An 11,988-nucleotide genomic window follows, 5' to 3' on the forward strand; every position below is an offset into this window, starting at 1 on the left:
CATCACTCAATCAATCAACGGTTGAATCCTCTAGACCCCTAATTCCAGTTTACAGTGAATGAACTAACTAACAATCAAGACTCAATTCAAACAGACGGATCATGATTCGAAATCTAAACTACGATAGAGAGAATTCTACATTGGTACGGGATTTACGGAATAAACCCTCACCTTAGCCACTGGCAGGAAATAAACAACGGAAGATGCGGTCAACTGAGGTGAACTGCAACACGACAATCAACGACTTAGGCTCAGATTCTCCAAAAATAAAGTTTCCTAAAATGGAACTTTTCCTAAAATGGAACCTTTCCTAAAATGGAAACTTTCCTAAAATAGAAACTTTCCTAAAGTAGATACTTTCCTAAAATAACAACCTTTCTAAAATAGATTTCTGTAACTAGAAGTAAGGAGGCGACAAACTTACTAAAATCCGCCGGAAGCTCGTCCAGAAATCCCGCAGGAAGCTCGCCCAGAAATCTCGCCGGAAGCTCACCCGGAAATCCCACCGGAAAATTCACTAGTGACTGGTCGTCGAATAATTCAACAACAACTCGTCACACGCAAAGAAATACTTTGACTTGATGAGAATAAAGAGAAAGGGTGGAGTTTCTTATATAAGAGAAGGGAAGGGAGGTAGGTTTTCTAAACTTCCAATGTGGGACAAAATAAAAAGATGGGTTTTGGGTTTTAATTAATAAAAACAAATGGGCTTTCCCACATTGGGTCACGGTCGTTACAATTCTTCCCCACTTAATCGGAATTCGTCCCGAATTCCAAGACGGAACCCGAGAAAAACTTCAACGAATACGAAGGAGAGAAGAACACGAGATGAAAACAAAAGGAAACAAACAGAAACTTGATTTTCATCCACACCAAAAGAAAAAGTCAGAAACGCTAACTACTAAACGAATGATTCTGGACAGAAGAGTGTCACTTTTATTTTGAAATTCCCAATCCCCAACAAACATTGAAAACCGCTGAAATCCAAGTCCCATAAATCGCCGTCCCGGGTCAGAGCCGGGACGGAACCCCGCTCTGATACCAAATTGTAACACCCGTATTTTCCAAAATAACTTAAATAAATAAAAAGTCTGAAATCTCCATTTATTACTTCTCAAAAGTCAACTCCAAAGTCGTAAATCCAATAAATAGCCATAAATCCAAATAACATAATAAATCCCAAAAATATCGATAAAAGCATAAAATCCGCAAGTCTGAAAAAGAAAGAAATAATACTCCCAAAGCACCATTCCGATCGCAATCACTCCTGCTCGTCAGTCTCACCTGAAAGGGGGAAGGAATAGGAGGGGTGAGTAACAGGGGAGTCACTCCGTGAGGTATGGGATGCTAAACACGCAAACCACTGACTTGAGTAAATAGAACTCCCACTATGGAAGTTTAGCTCTAACATGAACACACACAACGCCTAGCGCATCACACAAACACAAACAATGCGATGATAGGATATAGCTAGTCCATACACCCCGCATCTCCTCATATGGATATATAATACGTAGCGTCGCTAGTACAGTTTGTCTCTGTACCCCCGCCCTCTCAAGTAGCGTCCATGGTACAAACGTCTCCGCACCACACGCCCGCACAAGTAGCATCGCAAGTCCAGACGTCTCTGAACCCCTGCCCGCACAATCAAAGTAGCGTCGCTAGCCCAGACATCTCTGAGCCCCCGCCCGCGCACATAGTCCCTACTCATAGCTATGTGTACATACATATATATATCGCATCTCTTAACATCACTCAATCAATCAACGGTTGAATCCTCTAGACCCCTAATTCCAGTTTACAGTGAATGAACTAACTAACAATCAAGACTCAATTCAAACAGACGGATCATGATTCGAAATCTAAACTACGATAGAGAGAATTCTACACTGGTACGGAATTTACGGAATAGACCCTCACCTTAGCCACTGGCAGGAAATAAACAACGGAAGATGCGGTCAACTGAGGTCAACTGCAACACGGCAATCAACGACTAAGGCTCAGATTCTCCAAAAATAAAGTTTCCTAAAATGGAACTTTTCCTAAAATGGAACCTTTCCTAAAATGGAAACTTTCCTAAAATGGAAACTTTCCTAAAATGGAAACTTTCCTAAAGTAGATACTTTCCTAAAATAACAAACTTTCTAAAATAGATTTCTGTAACTAGAAGTAAGGAGGCGACAAACTTACTAGAAAAATCCGCCGGAAGCTCGTCCAGAAATCCCGCCGGAAGCTCGCCCAGAAATCTCGCCGGAAGCTCACCCGGAAATCCCACCAGAAAATTCACTAGTGACTAGTCGTCGAATAATTCAACAACAACTCGTCACACGCAAAGAAATACTTTGACTTGATGAGAATAAAGAGAAAGGGTGGAGTTTCTTATATAAGAGAAGGGAAGGGAGGTAGGTTTTCTAAACTTCCAATGTGGGACAAAATAAAAAGATGAGTTTTGGGTTTTAATTAATAAAAACAAATGGGCTTTCCCACTTTGGGTCCCGGTCGTTACAATTCTTCCCCACTTAATCGGAATTCGTCCCGAATTCCAAGACGGAACCCGAGAAAAACTTCAACGAATACGAAGGAGAGAAGAACACGAGATGAAAACAAAAGGAAACAAACAGAAACTTGATTTTCATCCACACCAAAAGAAAAAGTCAGAAACACTAACTACTAAACTAATGATTCTGGACAGAAGAGTGTCACTTTTATTTTGAAATTCCCAATCCCCAACAAACATTGAAAACCGCTGAAATCCGAGTCCCATAAATCGTCGTCCCGGGTCAGAGCCGGGACGGAACCCCGCTCTGATACCAAATTGTAACACCCGTATTTTCCAAAATAACTTAAATAAATAAAACGTCTGAAATCTCCATTTATTACTTCTCAAAAGTCAACTCCAAAGTCGTAAATCCAATAAATAGCCATAAATCCAAATAACATAATAAATCCCGAAAATATCGATAAAAGCATAAAATCCGCAAGTCTGAAAAAGAAAGAAATAAAACTCCCAAAGCACCAGTCCGATCGCAATCACTCCTGCTCGTCAGTCTCACCTGAAAGGGGGAAGGAATAGGAGGGGTGAGTAACAGGGGAGTCACTCCGTGAGGTATGGGATGCTAAACACACAAACCACTGACTTGAGTAAATAGAACTCTCACTATGGAAGTTTAGCTCTAACATGAACACACACAACGCCTAACGCATCACACAAACACAAACAATGCGATGATAGGATATAGCTAGTCCATACACCCCGCATCTCCTCATATGGATATATAATACGTAGCGTCGCTAGTACAGTCTGTCTCTGTACCCCCGCCCTCTCAAGTAGCGTCCATGGTACAAACGTCTCCGCACCACACGCCCGCACAAGTAGCATCGCAAGTTCAGACGTCTCTGAACCCCTGCCCGCACAATCAAAGTAGCGTCGCTAGCCCAGACATCTCTGAGCCCCCGCCCGCGCACATAGTCCCTACTCATAGCTATGTGTACATACATATATATATCGCATCTCTTAACATCACTCAATCAATCAACGGTTGAATCCTCTAGACCCCTAATTCCAGTTTACAGTGAATGAACTAACTAACAATCAAGACTCAATTCAAACAGATGGATCATGATTCGAAATCTAAACTACGATAGAGAGAATTCTACATTGGTACGGAATTTACGGAATAAACCCTCACCTTAGCCACTGGCAGGAAATAAACAACGGAAGATGCGGTCAACTGAGGTCAACTGCAACACGACAATCAACGACTAAGGCTCAGATTCTCCAAAAATAAAGTTTCCTAAAATGGAATTTTTCCTAAAATGGAACCTTTCCTAAAATGGAAACTTTCCTAAAATAGAAACTTTCCTAAAGTTGATACTTTCCTAAAATAACAACCTTTCTAAAATAGATTTCTGTAACTAGAAGTTAGGAGGCGACAAACTTACTAGAAAAATCCGCCGGAAGCTCGTCCAGAAATCCCGCCGGAAGCTCGCCCAGAAATCTCGCCGGAAGCTCACCCGGAAATCCCACCAGAAAATTCACTAGTGACTAGTCGTCGAATAATTCAACAACAACTCGTCACACGCAAAGAAATACTTTGACTTGATGAGAATAAAGAGAAAGGGTGGAGTTTCTTATATAAGAGAAGGGAAGGGAGGTAGGTTTTCTAAACTTCCAATGTGGGACAAAATAAAAAGATGGGTTTTGGGTTTTAATTAATAAAAACAAATGGGCTTTCCCACTTTGGGACACGGTCGTTACAATTCTTCCCCACTTAATCGGAATTCGTCCCGAATTCCAAGACGGAACCCGAGAAAAACTTCAACGAATACGAAGGAGAGAAGAACACGAGATGAAAACAAAAGGAAACAAACAGAAACTTGATTTTCATCCACACCAAAAGAAAAAGTCAGAAACGCTAACTACTAAACTAATGATTCTGGACAGAAGAGTGTCACTTTTATTTTGAAATTCCCAATCCCCAACAAACATTGAAAACCGCTGTAATCCGAGTCCCATAAATCGCCGTCCCGGGTCAGAGCCGGGACGGAACCCCGCTCTGATACCAAATTGTAACACCCGTATTTTCCAAAATAACTTAAATAAATAAAAAGTCTGAAATCTCCATTTATTACTTCTCAAAAGTCAACTCCAAAGTCGTAAATCCAATAAATAGCCATAAATCCAAATAACATAATATATCCCGAAAATATCGATAAAAGCATAAAATCCGCAAGTCTGAAAAATAAAGAAATAAAACTCCCAAAGCACCAGTCCGATAGCAATCACTCCTGCTCGTCAGTCTCACCTGAAAGGGGGAAGGAATAGGAGGGGTGAGTAACAGGGGAGTCACTCCGTGAGGTATGGGATGCTAAACACGCAAACCACTGACTTGAGTAAATAGAACTCCCACTATGGAAGTTTAGCTCTAACATGAACACACACAACGCCTAGCGCATCACACAAACACAAACAATGCGATGATAGCATATAGCTAGTCCATACACCCCGCATCTCCTCATATGGATATATAATACGTAGCGTCGCTAGTACAGTCTGTCTCTGTACCCCCGCCCTCTCAAGTAGCGTCCATGGTACAAACGTCTCCGCACCACACGCCCGCACAAGTAGCATCGCAAGTCTAGACGTCTCTGAACCCCTGTCCGCACAATCAAAGTAGCGTCGCTAGCCCAGACATCTCTGAGCCCTCTCCCGCGCACATAGTCCCTACTCATAGCTATGTGTACATACATATATATATCGCATCTCTTAACATCACTCAATCAATCAACGGTTGAATCCTCTAGACCCCTAATTCCAGTTTACAGTGAATGAACTAACTAACAATCAAGACTCAATTCAAACAGACGGATCATGATTCGAAATCTAAACTACGATAGAGAGAATTCTACACTGGTACGGGATTTACGGAATAAACCCTCACCTTAGCCACTGGCAGGAAATAAACAACGGAAGATGCGGTCAACTGAGGTCAACTGCAACACGACAATCAACGACTTAGGCTCAGATTCTCCAAAAATAAAGTTTCCTAAAATGGAACTTTTCCTAAAATGGAACCTTTCCTAAAATGGAAACTTTCCTAAAATAGAAACTTTCCTAAAGCAGATACTTTCCTATAATAACAACCTTTCTAAAATAGATTTCTGTAACTAGAAGTAAGGAGGCGACAAACTTACTAGAAAAATCCGCCGGAAGCTCGTCCAGAAATCCCGCCGGAAGCTCGCCCAGAAATCTCGCCGGAAGCTCACCCGAAAATCCCGCCGGAAGCTCGCCCAGAAATCTCGCCGGAAGCTCACCCGGAAATCCCACCAAAAAATTCACTAGTGACTAGTCGTCGAATAATTCAACAACAACTCGTCACACGCAAAGAAATACTTTGACTTGATGAGAATAAAGAGAAATGGTGGAGTTTCTTATATAAGAGAAGGGAAGGGAGGTAGGTTTTCTAAAGTTCCAATGTGGGACAAAATAAAAAGATGGATTTTGGGTTTTAATTAATAAAAACAAATGGGCTTTCCCACTTTGGGTCACGGTCGTTACACAGAGCCATACTCATAAATTTCAATACTTCATGATTTTGTGGGTACGGCCAGATTTGGTGTTTTCGTATCATAGAACAAACTTATTGTATCCCCCACAGGCCACAACTATTATTGTATTGAATCCACCTTATTTCCCATACCAACGGATTCCAGACCACGAGTCTAGGATCAATGGTGATACATAACAACATACAGTCGCAGTGAAAACAATTAGATTATAGACTTGTTCTGACTTATTGGAATGGATAATCCTTTAGACTAATCTTTAAACTCTACTGAGGGAGGAACAACGTCGATCTTCATTGGACAAAACATAAACTCCTTCAACATGATAACATGAGACTTCCTCGGAGCTTTATGAAAGTGTTTCTCTGCAAATCTTAGATCTTTGAATAAAGTATTTCATTGTTTACAACTTGATCGTAGTCGTTTCAGAGAAGAGGCTGGAACCCTAGAGAGTATTTCCACGACCAAATCTGGAGGAAGATCTGACAATCATCATTGTTTCTCTTGTAGAGAAGAAGGCTTTGTGTTTCTCTTTGTGATCAGATCTCCAATAGGAAGAAGAAAGCTCTTTAAATAGAAATTAGGGTTTTGAGCTTTTCAAGTTTGGCCTTATATATATATAATCAAAGAAACGAATTACCCTTCATATAACCCTTTCCTCTGTGGATTCTGTTTTTTTTTTAACTATTTCAATTATCTTTTCTAAATTTAGTTATAAAAAAGAACACTACAAGAAAACAGCAGTATTCTGACGGACATTCCGACGGAAAATGAAATCCTCGGAATTTCCTCGGAATATACCGACAGAATTCCGAGAAATATCAATCCGTCAGAATATTCCGAGGAAATTCCGAGGAAAATGTGTTCCTCGGAAAAAACCGATGAATTCCGAGGAAATATTATAGGGATTTTACAAAATTCCGAGGAAATTCCGACGAACTAGTGATCGATCGATGCGTTTTTGGACATATACCCATCGATCGATCACATTGTTACGCTTTGGTCCATCTTAGTGATCGATCGATGAGTTTTTGGACATAAATCCATCGATCGATCCGTTTATAAAAAAACATTCGAGATTTTGAAACCCCAAACACTAATTCCTCGGAATTTCCTCGGAATATTCCGAGGAAATTCCGAGGAACACTTGATATCCTCGATTGATCGATGGGAAAATCTCATCGATCGATCACATTGTTACGCTTTGGTCCATCTTAGTGATCGATCGATGCGTTTTTGGACATAAATCCATCGATCGATCCGTTTATAAAAAAACATTCGAGATTTTGAAACCCCAAACACTAGTTCCTCGGAATTTCCTCGGAATATTCCGAGGAAATTCCGAGGAACACTTGATATCCTCGATCGATCGATGGGATAATCTCATCGATCGATCACATTGTTACGCTTTGGTCCATCTTAGTGATCGAACGATGCGTTTTTGGACATATATCCATCGATCGATCAGTTTAAAAAAAAATTGACGTTTTGAAACCCCAAACACTAGTTCCTCGGAATTTCCTCGGAATATTTCGACGGAATTCCGAGGAAGAAAAGGGTTTCCTTGGAATTCCCTCAGAATATTCCGAGGAAATTCCGAGGAAATAGGGTTTTTAAACCGAAAACAACGTTTTGCGGTTTGAATAACACCTATATAACCCTTATTAAGTGTCTTACGTTCATTATGAAGTCAAAAATTTGTTCCTTACCCTATTATAAACACTTTTCCGATTGTATGAACGAAATCCCCACAACATAAGAGAAACACTTATACACTTTAATGAACGGTAAAGGGAATACTTACAATTCGTTTTGAAATTTGTTATTTCATGGTTTATGCTCATCTATACAAAAAATCCTCAATGGTATGCATTACAATTGTATAAGAAATGAAATACGGCAAAAAAATTGATGTTTTGAAACCCCAAACACTAGTTCCTCGGTATTTCCTCGGTATTTCCTCGGAATATTCCGAGGAAATTCTGAGGAACAATATAAATTAATAGAAATACATGCACAGGATATTCTTTTTCCTCGAATTAATGAAAATATCCCGAGAAAATTCCGACGGATATTTAAGTGGCCGTCGGAATTTCCTCGGAATATTTTCATTTAACCGGGAAAACAAGCCGCCAAATATTTCGCGAAAATTGAAATTGAAAATACGGAGGGAATTCCGACGGAAAATATCCGTCGGACCCAAGGTTTTATAAACTCGAAACGCATTTTCTTCCCCATTTCTCTCTTCTTCCTCTCCGGCGATCTCTCTCTCCTTCCGGCGTTCTCCACCTTCTCTCGCGACGATCTCTCCGGCGAATCCTTTCCATTCTCTTACAAATCATGTAAGGACTCTATCCCACTCTCTTAGGTCCTATTTGTTAGGTTTTTAAGTAGATTTGATGATTTTAGAAGGTTTTTGATAGATTTTTGATAGGGTGATTGGGTAGGATTGTGATTTGTTGTGTAATAGGTTTAGAATTGTGATTTGGTTGTGTTGAATTGATTTAGAACTTTTTTTATAAATTGTTCATTATTTTTTTATTTACAAAACGTTTTTTCTATATAAATTCGATTTTACAAAACGTTTTTTGTATATAAATTCGATTTTTGGATTTATAAAAGATGATTTCATATTTATAAAAATATTTATATTTATTAAAACTAATTTTGTATTTATAAAACATTTTTTTGATTTATAAACACTATTTTTTTATTTTTGTATTTATAAAAACTATTTTTAAATATACAACCCGTTCTTCGTATATAAATTCATTTTTTTGGATTTATAAAAGATGATTTCATATTTTGAAATTAATTTTGTATTTATAAAATATTTTTTTTGATTTATAAACACTATTTTATTATTTTTTGTATTTATAAAAACTATTTTGCATTTATAAAAAGATGATTTCATATCTATAAAAATATTTATATTTATAAAACTAATTTTGTATTTATAAAAAAAATTTTGATTTATAAACATTATTTTATTATTTTTTTTATTTATAAAAACTATTTTGTATTTATAAAAAGATGATTTCATATTTATTAAAACTAATTTTGTATTTATAAAACATTTTTTTATTTATAAAAACTATTTTATTATTTTTTGTATTTTAAATATGTTTTCTATTTCAATTTTAATTTAATATTTTCGAATTCAATTTAAAAAATAAATTTATATTTTTTTTTTTAATTTTGGAAATATTCCAAGGAAGTTTATCCCTCGGAATATTCCGACGACATCTTCCTTGGAATATTCCGATGAATTTCCGACGAACTTGTGGTCCTCGGAAATTCCGAGGAAATAGGGTTTCCTCGGAATTCCGTCGGAAATTTCCGAGGGATTTTCGAGGAAAGATGAATTTCCGAGGAGTTATTTCCGAGGACTTTTTTCGTCGGTATGTCGTCGGAATAGCGTTATTCCGACGACATACCGACGATTTTTTTCCTCAGTATGCCGCTGTTTTCTTGTAGTGGAAGGTGAAGCATATATTTCATTGAGTTATTCTTGGGTTCACCAACCAATAGAAATTAGTTATTTCATATTTAGTATCTTTTAGAAAAGAAAACGAAGTATTGTCAATTTATATCATGATTTTAAAATAACAAAGTAAAAATAAATAATAAATAATACTAGTTACAAAAAAAAATTAAAAAAATATTTTTAACGCCATCAGCAAAATACTAAACCCTAAACCCTAAATCGTAAACCCTAAACCCTTGAATAAACTCTAAACCCTTGAGTAAACCATAAACTCTTGGATAAATTCTAAACCCTAAATCAAAAACACTAAACATTAAATCTTAAAAATACTAAATCTAAGGGTTTAAGGGTTAGGATTAAGGGTTTAGTGGTTTTAAGAGTTAGTGTTTATTGTTTTTATTTAGGGTTTAGGATTTATCCAACGTTTATGGTTTACCCAAGGGTTTAAGGTTTCAGATTTAGTGTTTCGATGACAGCGTTAAAAATAATTTTTAATTCTTTTTTCTTGCAACTAGTACTATTTTTATTTTTATTTTTATTTTAAAATCATGATATAAATTGACAATATTTTGTTTTCTTTTTAAAATATACTAAATATGAAATAACTAATTCATATTGGTTGGTGAATCCAAGAATAACTCTATCTCATTTGGGTTTGAAAAAACACATCATGACTGACCCCTTGTGGCATGATTAAACCCCCTTTACCACTTGAACCAAGGCGTCTTGGTTTGTTTGTATGAGTTGAGTTCTTTGATCCTTATTTCATAGAGTGTGAGAGTCTTTAAAGCAAAAAAACATCATAGGTTAGTGGTGTGGATGTGGCGTGTAACATCTTTTTCGTAGTGAAGTTTGGGAACATGAGATCTCCTTTGAGATATTGAGACCGAGTTAACAATTTTTGTTGTTTATTGTATAAGCAATCATTCAAAAATATGTACACATCAATTTTGTTTTACTGTCATATCATATTTCAGAGTTTAGGCAATGTTGGAAATCATCTATGCACATTTAAATGGAAAACAACAAATAAAAATTCAGTTCAATTTGTTGTGTTTTGTTCAATTTTGCGAACCTGCAAATAAAAATTCAGTTCAATTTGTTGTTTTTATGTTCTTTTATAAACTATTATTAATATCTAATAATTTTCACTTTTCTCCCATATATCTTTAGAAGTGTTACAATATTTAATGATTCTGTCTTGGAGAAGATAACAAGAACATCAAAGATGTTAATGAGCCACAGTAACAACTCTACTAGTCACCATTTGAATCACACAAGCTAGAACCGAGGCCGTTGAGATGTCTAAGCAACAGGTGGTGCTAAAGAGCTATAATATGAGCTGGTAATACGTAAGCCACTTCAAGAATTAATTACTTAAACAGGTAAGTGTTAAGGAGCTATAATATGTATCCTTTGAGAGAAGACCTGTCTTTGACGCTCCATCATCTTAGCAGCAACATGGCCATTAGCCAACACAACATGGAGTGTTTCCCTTTTAACTGCCCAAATTCATAAAGAAAAGTAACAAACAACCATAAAACGAACAAAGACATTGAAAAACAGTCTTTGGAGCTATACTTGAGTGACATCTTTGAAAAACTGTCTAGAAGAGAGGAAGATGCTAAAAGTCAAACACTTTGACTCGAAGCGTGTGATTGGGATAAGTCATTTGACACACATATCTATCGAGCACCCACTATTACCGTAGACATTTGTCATTTTGTTGACTCATTAAACTACAAATTTGCCGGTCTTCAAACAGTTACCCCTTTAGATTTCTGACGTCCGGACCGTTCAAGCTATCGGAAAACACACCTCTTCCTCCATAACACTTCTAAACTGCCTATCCCGCAAGTTTCTGCTGTGAAATATGATCTTATACTGATTTCTAAAGCAAGTACAATAAAAAGGGAATATACAGAAACACAAATCTTGACATGAACGTGTAAAATGGTTATAACTAGTTATATAGCTAGGACAATCTGGTTTGGAAGTTTGTCACTTATAAAAATAAGCTCAAATCAAATTAAAACTATAGAACGCAATGAAGTTTGGTGTTATAAACCAAGGTCTGGTGGAAGCCCATATTCGAAGATTCATATTCTTATGTCTATGTATTTCCTAGCCCATATTGTATTAGGGTTTCATACTTATGTAATTCCCTATATAAAGGGTTCCTTATTGTCTAATAAAGATACTAGGTGTTTTCCTGTACCATGTGCAGTAAGAAATTTTTAAATCTAGCTTATATTTAAAAATAAATTTCATTAAATATTATAGATTTTACTATTTTCTTACTAATATTTAATACATATTTGATATATATTAAATCAATTTGTATAAAACTAATAAAAATGATATAACATTGTATAATTATCAAAAATTTAGTCTAAACAATATTTATAAAATTTGTAGGTATATAAAAGACTAAT

The 11,988-nt window shown here is 36.6% G+C and overlaps 1 long non-coding RNA gene across 1 annotated transcript; it reads right to left on the reverse strand.

Annotated features, from left to right (window-relative positions):
* Nucleotides 1-1,463: 1,463 nt before the first annotated feature.
* Nucleotides 1,464-4,677, reverse strand: LOC125587713. The gene is made up of 4 exons (XR_007324011.1): nucleotides 3,943-4,677; nucleotides 3,690-3,741; nucleotides 2,191-3,053; nucleotides 1,464-1,972 (listed from the first exon to the last, which is right to left on the reverse strand). It is a non-coding gene; the product is annotated as an uncharacterized LOC125587713 (long non-coding RNA).
* Nucleotides 4,678-11,988: the final 7,311 nt, after the last annotated feature.

Source organism: Brassica napus, chromosome C5 (genome assembly GCF_020379485.1).
Source record: "Brassica napus cultivar Da-Ae chromosome C5, Da-Ae, whole genome shotgun sequence".
NCBI lineage: Eukaryota > Viridiplantae > Streptophyta > Magnoliopsida > Brassicales > Brassicaceae > Brassica > Brassica napus.